The sequence below is a fragment of the Falco punctatus genome (genome assembly GCF_963210335.1).
Source record: "Falco punctatus genome assembly, chromosome: 1".
NCBI lineage: Eukaryota > Metazoa > Chordata > Aves > Falconiformes > Falconidae > Falco > Falco punctatus.
Genome location: NC_137580.1, coordinates 338,292 through 352,369, shown reverse-complemented (window position 1 = coordinate 352,369; position 14,078 = coordinate 338,292). Strand labels below are relative to the sequence as shown.

Here is a 14,078-nt window from a genome sequence, read left to right as displayed (position 1 = left end):
GAAAATACCTTCTAACATAAAAAGAACTGCCACTCTGCAAATGTACACTATGTGCACAGTACATCAGCTCTCAGATCCATCATGAAATGTATCATTGCATTCACTGAAATTTAGCGAATGTATGCATCATGAAATATGGGTGATACATACATACATCATCTGTGCACATAAAAGGCGCACTTTATTCTGCACACGGAGCGCAACATATCAGACCTGCTGCATGTGCTAAACAAACAGCTCCACCTAGTTTCTAAATAATGTTATTTCTTAATTCACCATGATTGCATACTATTTGAACAAAACTGAAGGTGAACAACAAATTAAATCAGAAAACACTTAAAGCAATTCAATAAAATGGGTTGTCTCAGCTGGACTTCTCACACGTCCCCAGGCAAACTTCCAAACTGGAGCTACACGCCACAAATTCTTTCGACCAGCAGTTCTTCCTCCTCACTACAGGTGCACTTCCATGGGAAAGAGTGAACCTGCCAGGCTTCATCAGTGTTACAGAGAAATTTAGCCATACTTAGGTCCAATGGCCTTGAACTAACCTCTGAATCTGCCAGATGCAACTCAGCGTGGGTAAAACAGAGGTCTCTGGTTTCTGTTCTGGTCTTCCATTTCTCTTCCGTTTCCTTTTGGATTTCTCTCGGTGCATGTATTTCTATGTCCTTCAGGCTCTCACCTTTTCCAGTTCAAGCTACACCTAAATCTCTTAAGTTGTTGGGACTTTTCTTGTATGATTTTGCTAAGATACAGCACTTTCCATTTGTTCATATAACTATAATTCTTACCCGAGCTTTCAAAAGCTGGTGTCTCGGTAACTGCAGCAACCACCGGGCCGACCTGCAGGCAACATCCTGAATTCTGCCCAGCCAGATTTCAACAACTTTAACAAGATCCATCCCATTACTAGCCAGGTTCCCTTTGCTCTCCTAGATGGCCATTTCAGAACCTCACTGATGTTAGAAACTTTTCTTTAAATTCTAGGCTAAATTAATTCCTGCACAATTTATGCCCTGTGATCTATTGAATGATATTTGCATAACACATTAGTTCTTCCACACTCAGATCGTTTTTACTTATTGTTATTCAATATGTCCTCCAGCTCTGAAAGTTTTGTTTCTACAGTATGGTGCATGGGAAGCTTTAAATGTAAATATCTACTTTACCATCTACCCATTACTGTAAAGCTGGGGTGCCTTCATGGGCAAAACTTCATCCCGAGTAGCATCGCTAGAACCAAAGGCTTTCCAGGCTAGCTATGCTTTATGCTAGTGACACAGTGCCTGGTGTTACCTACCTCGCTGCATGTTTAGCAGCTAAGAGCCATCTTCAGTGGCTCTCATTCAGTCATCGTCGATGGGCTCCTCAAAGCCAAGCTGCAGGAACAGTGGGATATAATGCTCTATAACATCTTCTTATTCGACCTTGAATTTCATCCCAAGCTAAATGTCTGTCCTTTCTGTTACAGAAAGGAGAGGGTACTCACAGGCTGGCTGTTATTTCACGTCGCTTTCCCACAGTGACAGAAAATCTAACGCGGTATTTTCCCTCGCGAGTTTCGAGGAAGCACTGCCTGGTGGTCCTGTTTACCCATAGGCAGGAATTGATTTAACGGATGCTTACAGAAAAGTTCCTTCTCAGAAAAGTTCATGGACGATGACTTCACTGTATAATCATCCTATCCACAATGGCCAAGCTTGGGACTCCCCACTGATGACTGGATTAGCCAAAATATTGCCAAAGTATTTTACCTGTTCTTTCCCTGCTGTCGGTTCAGCATGGACAGACTATGTCAGAACAGAAAGCGTCCTTCAATTCAATAAATTCAATTCAATTCAATAAAATGTCTTCACCAAGCACTACCGGCCGAATCTATAGGGCTCAGTTTCCCAGCTATTCCATACAGCAGGTCACATGTACAGTCACAAGATGGCAGCATGCAATAAAAGATTTCTGCATGGTCTCTCACATCTATTAGCTGAATTTCAGTTTGACTCTATCCTATAACTGTTGAGTTTAGCAGTGCCAAAACCATTTTATCTTGGGTGCTAAATTTATTAAATAATTTACAGAAGCAGACTCACATTTTTATTTTACATTTTCTTACAGAATTCCAGGCCTTTCTTTTACAAACCTGCTTATCTTTGGATTTTCTTCATTGTGAATCTTTCAAAGAGAGACTGTACTTATAAGCAGACAAGCACAAACAATTTATATCTGCATCAGAATTACAGCACAGACTGTGATAATTCAACTACTGGCAAGAACTCTTCCCTGGCAACTATATAGATCTGACAAAAGTCCACATTGGAAATTACAGTGAAGTGAAAGATGCTTTTTTAACAATCAAGGGATTACTCATAAATACATGCCTGGGTGCATCAGTAAGACAGACTAGTGAACAGAGTCCTCATCTGAAGGTCCCTGAGGTCAACAGAGAGCTAAGAAATGCCATAATTAAAAAGTATATATGCTACCACAGGTGTGTGCAGCCCCTGGAGCACACTGGCCTAGTCTAAGTGTCTTCCATAACTTGTCCTGGCTGCTCATCGTCCCCCTGGAACTTGCAGGAGCTAAGCCATGGGTGGGATAATAGACCGCCTAAAGCATAATTTTCGCCTGCTCCAAATATTCACCCAAGAATGTTTTGACACATCTCACAGTGGCCTCTGCAAGCGGTGGGCACTCAGCCCGTCGATGCGGCTAGCTGCAGCCAGTATCCTGGGAAGCCTTTTGGTTTTGCCTTACAGCCATTCCTTGTTAACCTGGCTGGGGCAAGCCTCTAGAATACAAAATGCATTTCATTGCTGATTTTTTCCACATTTCACAATGCTTTGTATTATTGGTAAAGATGTTAATCGGTTAATGTCAACATAGATTGCCAGCTTGCTATCATTATTACAGGTACGTAGATTCAATAGGCTGCATCACTAATGTTTCAAAAATACCCATATAAAGAATGTATACTCAGACTTAGTGGAGTTTCTTCATCACAGAAGTGATCGGTCTCTGCACTTTTTTTCTCCTTCAAACCCACATAAATTCAGAACTTACAAATTGTAACAGGTGAGAGACCCAGAAGCAATCTTCCCTTTCTGACTGCTGATGCAAAGAAAGCCACCGAGACGGCATGGAAGCAGAAGCCCAGGTGCAGCCAGATGCCCTGGTACGGCTTCCACTTTGATCCAGGTTAGAACAGCAGCGTGAGGTAGAGGCAAGTGTCCGCTGATGAGTGAGACATGAATGATCTCTGTCAGCTTGAAATCCTTTTGTGCCAATTTTGTCCAAGCCACAAATGGGGGTGAAGGCAAAATATAGCAGAGGGCTGAGGCATGCCAGAGCTAGTCCTCCACTAATTCAGAGGAGTGCAAACATGAAAAGGCAGCACACAGCCCTTTTGGGGACTCTTTTGCTTTTAAGTGAAGAATTCTTCTCAATTACTAGTAATTGTTCGTTATGTGGTCCTTAAAAGACCTATCAGACTGGAATTCATAAAATCTTTGCATGTTTTGGATAAACAGAAAAGCATGGCTACAGCTGATGAGACCTCTATATGCTATGAGGCAGTATCCTGCCTCCAGCATCCTATCTTCAACTCCAATTGATTTCTTAGGAGGAAAGAGCAAGATATCCTGAAGCATACCGGGCTGGAATAAGAAGTGTTCCTATAGGCAGATTCTTCTGACTCCTATCAGTTAAAAATTGGTTCGTGTCCAAAAAAATGAAGTTTCTTACCACAGAACTGAACCTTCGCCAATGCAATTCTGAATACTGAATCTTCATTTGCTATTTGAAGCTGTGGTGTAGCATAGCTATATGTTGTTAAAAGAGATTTTCTTTATCCCTGTTTTGACTCAGTTGCATTGTGGAGATAGTGTATGCTTTTCAGCAGACTTTTTTTAATATTGTTTTTTCTGGTAGGCTTGATTACACAATCTCTACAGGACAAAGTGAATTCTTACTAGCTTCTTTCTAAGTGTTTATCTAACACTGATATGAATGAACTTAGATATCATCACTCTCTTTAATTAGACTAGGAATTAATGGTTCTTGTCAATTTATTGTAGCTAGGAAAAACACAGCAGTAATTTATTATTTTTTTTTGTAGGGAGGGCCTATATATTTTAAATCCAAGTTTGTGTTGATAAAAAGATTAAAAACCAATATAGTTTTCAAGAATAACTGAAAATCGTTGTGCTTTGGACAGTTTAAATAACCCTACATTTACCTGTTACATCAGCAGCCTTCACATCCATCTTGTACTGAGAAAGAAAACCTCCTTGCTTTCAAAATGCACCTTGTCTTTTCCCTTTGTTACTTGAACTAACAAAATATGGATATAACAGTAACTGTTTTGTTACCTCTCACAGCTATGTTCTTCATTTCCTTGTGGCTCACTCATTTTTCATCGTTATCACTTGATTTGTTATTATGACAATCTCCAGTTTAGACAGGAAAATTCTTGGATCAAAATCTTGTTGTGCTTTATTTGTAGGAGAGATGCTATGAATTTATGACAGTACATAAACTACTGCAACAATCAAGCAAAGAAAATCCAGATGTAGATCAAAGTTATGGTATTTTCCTTCCTGTTGTATTTCCTGTTTGAGGATTGCAGTGATATTAACAGATGTTGCTGAATTCAAGCATCACAGTTCTGTGAACAGGTGTCATATGTAATAGTATCCTCATTTTATGCATAGGAAAAAAATGGTATAGAAATAATGATTCTGCTTCTGGAATAACAAAAGAAACATGTTGATTCCCTATGCTTTAATAATAAACTGTTCTATTCACTTCATGTTTTAAATTGTTATCTCTAAGTCTTCTACCACGGATAAATTCCTTACTTAGCCACTCTGGCTGAGAAGCAGGCATACTTTTCATATGTTCCAAATTGATGAGATGGCTTTTTACTAAAATAGTCTACTTTTTGTTCTGTGCATTTCATCTCTAGTTGGATTCAAATGTCAACAAATTGATCCTTGGCAAACCAAGCTTTCCACTATGTAATATCATTTCCTCATTCAACTAATTACTTCACTGTATCAGTTGAAATACTGCTTTTAAAGTAATTGAGGACTTACATATCCATGTTCTTTATGCAAATTAAAATTAATAGCTATACTTAGTAAATGGGAAAGCTGCCTAAGTGTTACAGTCGTTCCCGACCTGGAAATCCATTTCCCACAAGAGAAATTCAGTTGTTAAGCCACTCCTGAATTTAAGTTACAATTTTTAAGCCTGCATGTCTAAAATGACACTCCTCAACCCAGATCTAAAATTTTAAATGCAAGTGGCTCCCTTGCAAAACTGCTCGTTACCTCCAGCTGCCTCTAACCCAGCAAGACAGTTTCTCAGTGCTGAATTACCTGCTCAACTACTTCCTTGAAAGCCCACAGAAGTCGGACTTTGTTGCACTGGAACAGCTGGCTGAGGATCAGTCTGTTCTTTAACTTCCTAAAACCGTCAGCTTCTAGCATCACAGTGTTTGAGCCGTCGTTGCAAATACAGGGGAGGGTGGTTCCTCTCTCGCAGGGCACTTACTTTCCAGAGTGAAACACCCAACTCCTGGCTGCGCCTTCCGAACACTGTCATGCTGATTGTGTGGCTGATTCAGCCAGGCATTACACCTGCTCATTCAGCTTGGGCTAGAGGCCTAGAAGTTCAACAACAATGTTCAGACAAAGTTTAAAAAATCTGGCTACTGAGGACACCAGCCAAACACAGCTAAGGGGGCAAGAACAGGATCTGCCATGGAGACACACTGTAGAAAAAAAAAGGGTGAATTGGCACCATGAGCAATCTTTACTCACAGCTTCAGAAGCCAGTAACATGCTGTGAGTAGGAAAGAGTAAATCAGACGACACAGTAGTTCTGCATTATTACCTTTTTCCTGTTAATTCTCACGGGTTGCTTTATTAGTTGTGCTTGTCCACATTATGGACTCCAGTTTAAACGCATGCTTGTGCTTTGCAGACACATCGGGACATAAAATTTAATCATCTTACTGGAAGTGTGAAATACTTCTATTAAACAAGGTGTGCTTTGTATACTGCCGTAAGGCAGGCTGCTTGCAATTAAGATGATAGTTCTGCATTCATCCAAGGGGCTACACTCAGGCATTCAACTGTTCTTACTTTAATTGGTAATTCTGATTTCATTTCAAACAATCTCACTTAAGGAAAGGGGAGAAAACTGTTACGGATTGTGAAATATAGGAGTACTGGGAGGGAACTGAATGTGCCAGCTGTGGGAATATACAAAGGAGGGAATGAGTCATGTAACTTCCAGTCATTTGGAAAGGGGTTGTCCTGACTGGACAGGGCTGCAATTATTAAAATTTATGTATCAAGCATTTATTCCTGGGTTGAATGAATAAATGATCTGCTAGCAGATCACAATGATCATAACTGATCTGCTAGCAATGCTGTGATAAAGATTCTGTCAGCAATTACATTATATGGATTTATAATACAGAACTAAAATAGTGCATCCTGGTCACTAAAATAACTCCAGAGTCAGACTTTGGCTCAAGTTATCATAACCAAGCAGCTGACTCATGCCCACAAAAATATCCATGTGCATTGGGGTCATCTTTGTGCAAGCTGGTTGGGTAATTGCTTGTCTAGGGCTCTTTTCGCCTAGAACCATCTCCACAGAATGTATGGGTACCTGGCTATGTGAACACACGTTTCTGTGTGCAGGTGCTCTAAACAAACACATGAACGTCAGAGCATATCTGTGCAAGTTTTCCAGACCAAAACAAGCCATTAGATTGTAAAGAAGCATATATTCTTAAGGCTGAGTTAGAAGTTAATCTAGGACTCCACACTAAATCCCATTAACAAATGCTGATAGTGCCTTAAACATAATAGCATTGAGACATCATTTGCAGGAATTTTTCTTAGTTAGCTGCCTGTTTTTGAAAATATGCCTTCATAAGATTTTCCAAAAAGGAAGGTATTTCATATTGTTTCAATTACATTTCTGGATTTTTTAACCAGTTGAGGGTTTCCTCAAGTGTTCTGATATTCCAAACATCAGCTCAGTGGCTGACAGATGGAATCTTAGCATTTACTCTTGATGCCCCTCCGTGAGTTCTGTCAATTCTTAACGTTGCTTTGGTGTTTACAATAACTTGTAAATTACAGGATCTCACAACAATAATAATTTGAAAATGGAAAGTAAAAACATGTTTAGTTAATGCTTTGCTAGTTGATGCAAATGTAGGGCAGGTAGAGTTACTTTGCAGGAATATCAAGCATTTTCAGTGTTAAGTGCCTTTCTTTATGATCTGCCAGGGCTGTAATAGCAATCCCAAGCACATTCCACTGCATCTGGTTACTCATCAAGGTAGAGCAATCCTCCCGGAGTTCCAAATGGTAATTGAATTTGTATGGAGCCTGCCAAATTAAAATTGCCTGCTTCAAAATATAAAACTTGAGAAAGAAAAAAAAAAAAAGGATGGGAAATTTTGAGTTCCAGTTGACAATATATTCTTACCTCATCAAGCTACTGTAGTGGGTCTTTGGTGCATGAAGTAAGAAATCACTCCCTTGATGCTGTAACTTTGCTATCAATAGACACAGTTTGATATATTGACAGACAGTTTGTGAATACATCAAAAATCAACATCTGTACACTCACATACAAAAGATCATGCAGACTACATTGGTGTTACAGGAATTAAATCAGAGTTGAATTTGATCCAAACGCTGTTGTAACGTTTGACAATTGGATTGTAAGAGTTAATAACAAAAACAATAGCTAAAGCAAAAGCCAGACTCAAGGGATGACAATTCCTGCGCTGAACCCTTGCCTGAAAGAGACTGGCGGCTTTTAGAACATTTCTGACGTTAAAACAATACTTAGCTCCTAAAGCTGATCTTGATTTCAGTATTCTGCTGTCATGTATATGTAAATAAACATTTGCATGTGTTTATATATATAAAACCAACATCTATGTTCATGATATGTTCTGCATACGGTTTTTCACCTTCACTATATTGTGCACAGTGGATTAGGTGATTTGTATCTGTCCTAGCGTTGTTTAAATAGCAAATAACAATTAAACAATAAAAAATTTCTTCTTTCAAACTTCAAATAATTCAAAACCAGTCCCAAACTCATGAAAACTCATGAGTCCACTGAAGGTCATATCATTATTTGGATTTACAATGACTGAAGGCTTGGTCTCACAGCCATTAGTTGCACATTTATGAGCAATACATTTCCTTCCCTATGTATGCTATTGTTTATGCTTTTCATGTGCAACTATAATTACAAAATAAGCCATGATTTTCAGAAACAGGAATCTAAACTAGGGGTCCCAGAACCTCTTAACTGATTCCGTTGGTCCTACAGGAGGCTCAACATTTTTGAAGAATACATTTTACTGCCTAAAATCAGAAAAGCGCTTACCCTTATGTTTAAGTCTAACACATTTGAATTCCCTCCTGAGTCGAGATACTTTCCAGAAGTGGGAGACTTAAGAGCCTATCTTGAGATCTCACAACCTAATTTTAGGCACAAAGCTTGTATGTATGTATATATCTGCATACTTTATCATAATATAAATGCTCTTGCTGAGATGAGATTTTCAAATTACTGAAATCAATAGGACTTTTTACAGCAACTCTGATTGCTAATGATTCTTATAACAGAGATTTCCATCTCCACTTGGGTTTGGCACCACTGAAAACTCATATTGTAAATTCAGGCACAAAACCCAGGCCACTCTAAATTTGGGATTTCATCTCTGCTCCCTGGACCTGAAAAATATGAAGAAATAGTAGGTTGAAACTTACACATTAGGAAATAATTTTTTAGAGGTAACATTTTCTGACATCTAAATCACTTTCTGTCTGACACTTGGAATTTCATTATTAGGTACAGGAAACTCATGCTTAGGTGCTGAGCCCCTCTTTTCCAGGTGCTCCCCTTTTCCCAGTTCATGACTTTTGGAGCTCTCATAACAGTTTTTCCATCTGCGTTTTCTCCACTGATTTCCTCACACCTATTCCCCTCACACCTCATGTCTGGCTTAGCTCTGCTGGAGAAGTAGCTGTGGATGGAGTCAAAGGCAGCTGCACTTTTGTAACACTTAAAACCATCCTGTTGTAGATAAAGCAATCTTTAAATGTTATGTAGTGTAGCTACAGATATGTAACGAGAAAAAAAAAAAGAGGAAAGGAGAGGTTACAAAAGCTTTCTTCCAGCACTTCAGGATTAAGATTGTGATAAAGTAACTTGGGATCGAAGAGATTTAGGAATCTCCCTGCTGCTTTACCTTCAAATGTGTGAACCTTATGGAGAAATGCCCCATATATCAGTGAGTTCAGTTACATTGATGTTGAAAAGACCATTTGCTGCTTTTCTTACATAATAGGTGTCAGAGGTTTAGGTATCTGTGCACCAATAGAGGCAGCAGTTTAAGCATGAGTTGTAGCACTTCGCTCAAGATATAAACCTTGATGAAATCTTGACACTGAAAAATGGAGATCAGACCATGGGCAGGAAGAACTGTCATTGACAATCACAGGAAAAGTATTGCTTTGATAAAAACATTCAAGATATCTGACAGAAAGAGCTATAAAAATATTACACTAGGAAACCCCCAGAAGTCTTAAGAAAAATCAAAGCACATTATGAAACTTATTTGTAAGATAATTTGAGCAAGTTTTTAAACATCTGTAATCTGAACTAATTTTCTGTACCTCCGCCCTTCAGTCCTCCTTGAACTATGGTCCTAGAATAAGATGCCACATAAAAGTATCTCAAAAGAATTACTTCTTCCAAAAATTTCAAAGATTGCAGAGGTGGAAAATCATGCTATCACTGGAAAGCACCATTGATTTTAACTGTGCAGCAGCTCCTGTGCTATATAATACAGTATCCAAAGCAAACAAATAATGGAAATGTACCAGTGAGAAGTCAAACCTGACTTTCAGGTATTGTACTGTTGCGTAACATGATTTGTACTTGCATTATTCAAGGACATGCTGATGTTGGGTAATGCCCTTAGCTTACCTAGGAGTAAACCCAATCTTTAGTGAGCCTACAACTCAGAGGGGAAAAAAAAAACCAAAAACAAAAACAAAAGGTAAACTCTAGCACTGCAAATCTTAGATTTGAATAAGAAGGAAAAAAAAAAGTGAAACATGTAGGATGTTGCTGTCTATACAACAATTCCTTATACTGATTATTTTTCATATGTGAAGATTATCCCATGCAAAAATTCATGTGCTGCTTAGATGTTGAACATAAAATGGAGGAAAGAATCTTTGCATGATTTTTCTCCTGTGGGCGTAAACAGATATTTTTAACTTCAGCTACCAAACAGAACTGAGACAGAATTAGATTATACTTCCAACCAATACTTTTGTACCTTGCAAATATGTAACAGCTGTGATTCTGAAAGATTTAGAACTAAGTTTGTTAGTATCAGTTGTTGCTAAGAGATGCATTGCCTTTAGCAGAAGAATGAATATGCACCCACACTAAGTGGATTGATGAACTAAAAGTCACAAACCCAATACAAAATAACTTGTTTATATGGCAAAAGAGCCTGAAAATATTTTATTGTGAAAAACAATCAGCATTATTGCATTTTGAATTCATCATGAGTTTTGTTGACTTGCCTCCTCACAGAAGGGATACTCAGTAATGACGTTTTCAAAAATAAAGGATGATTGAAAATCACATTGAAGACTGTAACACAATATAATTCTTGCAGGAGACTCTAGAAATTAAACCATTAAACCATACATTTTCAGTATCTAGTCTTTTTTTGAATGATATTGCAAATTCTAAAGACAACCCTCATTGACAAAAAGCTTACAATGGAAGACAGATACCAGATGTTTTCATACAGTTATGAGTATTGCAGTTACTCATAATTGTTTCATGCAGCTATGAGTACTGCATTATTATTACCACCATTTTAACACCTGCCTCTTCTGTATTGCTAGTTAATGTACTTGCCAGTTTCACGTACTTCTGCTTGGTACAGCACACTGAGTTTCCACACTTCTCTCTAGACTTCTTTCATATTTTGGAAACTGTGCTCATAATTTAATTCTCATATAATTTTGTTGATAGATATTTTCCATATTTGTATTGCTCTCTAAAAAGAAGATCTTGCTTGACCTCCTTTTAGCACACCTCAGCGATAGACCATGTGTTTTAAGAGGGGATATCTGAGTTGGTGGGGGTAAATGACATAGATGGCAAGGTCTGAAAAGACAATATTCCACCATCAAAAAGCACTACAAAAAGTGATTATCCATTTTCTGAGTTGTCTTCCTAATGACTTTTTGTTGGATCTTGGGGGGGGGGGGGGGGGGGGGGGGGGGAGGGAATCCATTACAAAAAAGGAGGAGTTTTAGACCATGTGAAAACATTATTTAGAAAAAGACCATCCTCACTATTACTCAGGGTCTAAAGCACAACTGAGCTGGACACACTATAAAAAGCATTAATACTTGATACTTGATAGTGCCAGAATAAACTTTCCTGATATCAAATTAGCAAAAAAACCTTCTGTGATGATTATGTATAAGATACATTATGGGTAGATAAACATTACTCAAGTATATGTATGGAAAATTTGAGGCAAAAAAAGAAGTAGCTTGTGCAAAGCCTCAAAGATTAGCAGTGGTGACATTTCTAACAAAATTCAAGTAACTCTTAATTCCCAGTCTGTATTCACTGGGTGATTATCCTAATGTTTTTTTGCTGGTTTTGGCGCTGCTTTTTCTCCTTTGAGGCAGTTGTTATTTTGAAAGAATCCTCCCTTTCTCCCCCACTTGCTAATTATCTCTTGGGGAAAAAAGTGGAACTCCAGCTGTGGAAACTTAGACAGGGCTGTGTCTTGTCCTATGAAAATCGCTCCAGCAAAAGGACTGGTGAATGGTTATAAAACTGCAAAGTGGATTCTGACCTGCTGCAGGGTCACTCCGTAGCATGTCTCCTAGCAGATAAGCTACAAAAAGCAACAAAATACAGCCCCTCGTGCCCAAACAGCAGATGGTCCCAGATAACTCCCAGCAGCAGATATCTTCATGAACCACTACTTCCTGTATCAACACTTGCTAACATTTTTTACTAAACAACTTTCCCCCTCTGACTAGTTCAAGGACTCAAATACCTAGAGACAGGATTTTGCCGCAGTTGGGTTGACCTTCTGGAAGTGGCCACTGTGCCAAAATAACGCATGTAACAGTTGCAATACACACATCTTTGCATGTGGAAAAGAACACATTAACATTCTGGCCAATGATGGGTTACAAACTGGGTGTAAGGTACAGAAGAAACATACAGAAAGACTCTATGGGTAGAAACTTGAGGGTAGCAGCTCAACGTGCTTTTGAAGCATCAAAAATATTGAGTGAATTCTTAGCTGAAACGTATTGCAGACATACTGTTACCATGCCTTCAGCTGAACTACTTCAAGTAGAAAACTGGAAGATCTTGTAAACTAAGACAGGTTATCTTGGGTCAACTCCTGAATGCTGAAAATGTATGTGCTGTCACAACTGGCAATTCATTACACAGCTTCTCAAGTGGGCCTGAGAGAAGAATATAGCTGGTTGTTAGATGATGCTTGATGCAGCGAACACCTTCTGGGTAAGACTGGTAACAAGGTTGCGACAATTTGTTGACCTTAAATATTACGCAGTGTGTCTTATGGATGGATACAGATTTTATACACAGTTGGAAGGAGAGAAGCAGACCATCTCTCAGGGTGTTGTGCAACTTTGTGTGGACTGCAACAGCAGTCCAGCTGAGGGAACTTCTCAGCTCTTCTTGGAGGTCTTTGTTCTGCTTCCTATTTTTCCAACTGCTTTTTACACCAGCAGAGAAAAGATGGGAGAAGAAAGCCCAAGCTGATAATATATAGTACCTATCACTATTAGCACCTTGTATGATACATACATTATATGTTATGAGTGCCTGTAAAACGTGCTCCACTACCTGAAAATACCAAGACTTGGATTAATCCTGCTGGATTTTAGGCATTTAGAACCACTAATTGTAGTGGAAATGGGTACTTCGAGTCTATACAAAGCCTGAAATGTTCTTTGAGACAAATGTACAGTTATCTTATAGAGCAGGGGTCCTCAAACTATACGGCCCGCGGCCTGGATAGGGCCCCCCAGGGTCCTCAATCCGGCCCCCGGTATTTACAGACCCCCCCGACACCCCCACCCCCACCCAGCCAGGGGTTGGGGGGGAAACCAAGCAGCCGCAGATGACCTCCTGCCCCTTCATCTGCACCAGCCCCCTGATTAAAAAGTTTGAGGACCCCTGTCATAGAGGAAGACTACTGTGGCCTTCCAAAGAAAAAATTAAGCACACTGGTTTCCCAGGACGAGTGGCTAAATATTAAGCTGACTGAGTGTGGCCTCTGAATGCATGAGACCATGAGAACTGAATGTGAAGGAGATCTTGTAGTTGAAATTCAGGCCTGGTATTTTGTCCTCGTGCCCATGTGTGCCCTGCAAACAAGCGCTTTGCTGTTACCTTGAGTTCCCCGCTTCTTATATTCATGTTTACTCCCATATAAATTACAAGCACTTTGAGACAGGAACGATTATTTTTCGTTAGCATGGCCTCTGAGGGGCCTTATCACCACCGGTGTCACGCTGCCAGTATCTAACTGCATTCCCGGCCTCAGCACTTACTGAACCGCAAGATTCCAGGCCCTGGCTCTCGGGCTGGTGGGGCTCCTTGACCTTTGCAGGCTCCTGGAGCGCTGGCACCTGCCTGCCCGTGCCTGGCGGGGCAAGGTGAGCTCCGGGCCAGCCAGGTGGCTACCGCAGCACCGTCCTTGGCACCGGCCGGCTCCTTCCAGGGGCCTCTGGCAAGAGCAGCGGCACAGAGCCAGGGAGCCCGGCTGTGACCTCAAGTGCCCGGTCCAGTGCAACACGTGCCAGGCAGTTCACCGAAACCCTGTTGGCTTTAGAGTTAATAATTCACCTCCCGCTTGCCATTTTCGATTGAGGTCTTTATTTGCGCGGCACAGGGTAGATTGCTCGCGTTCCTCACGACTGCTTCAAGCTACTGCC

The 14,078-nt window shown here is 39.9% G+C and overlaps 1 long non-coding RNA gene across 1 annotated transcript; it reads right to left on the bottom strand.

Moving 5' to 3' along the window:
• Positions 1 to 4,094: 4,094 nt before the first annotated feature.
• LOC308070894 lies at positions 4,095 to 13,775 on the bottom strand. The gene is made up of 2 exons (XR_013930918.1): positions 13,695 to 13,775; positions 4,095 to 12,578 (listed from the first exon to the last, which is right to left on the bottom strand). It is a non-coding gene; the product is annotated as an uncharacterized lncRNA (long non-coding RNA).
• Positions 13,776 to 14,078: the final 303 nt, after the last annotated feature.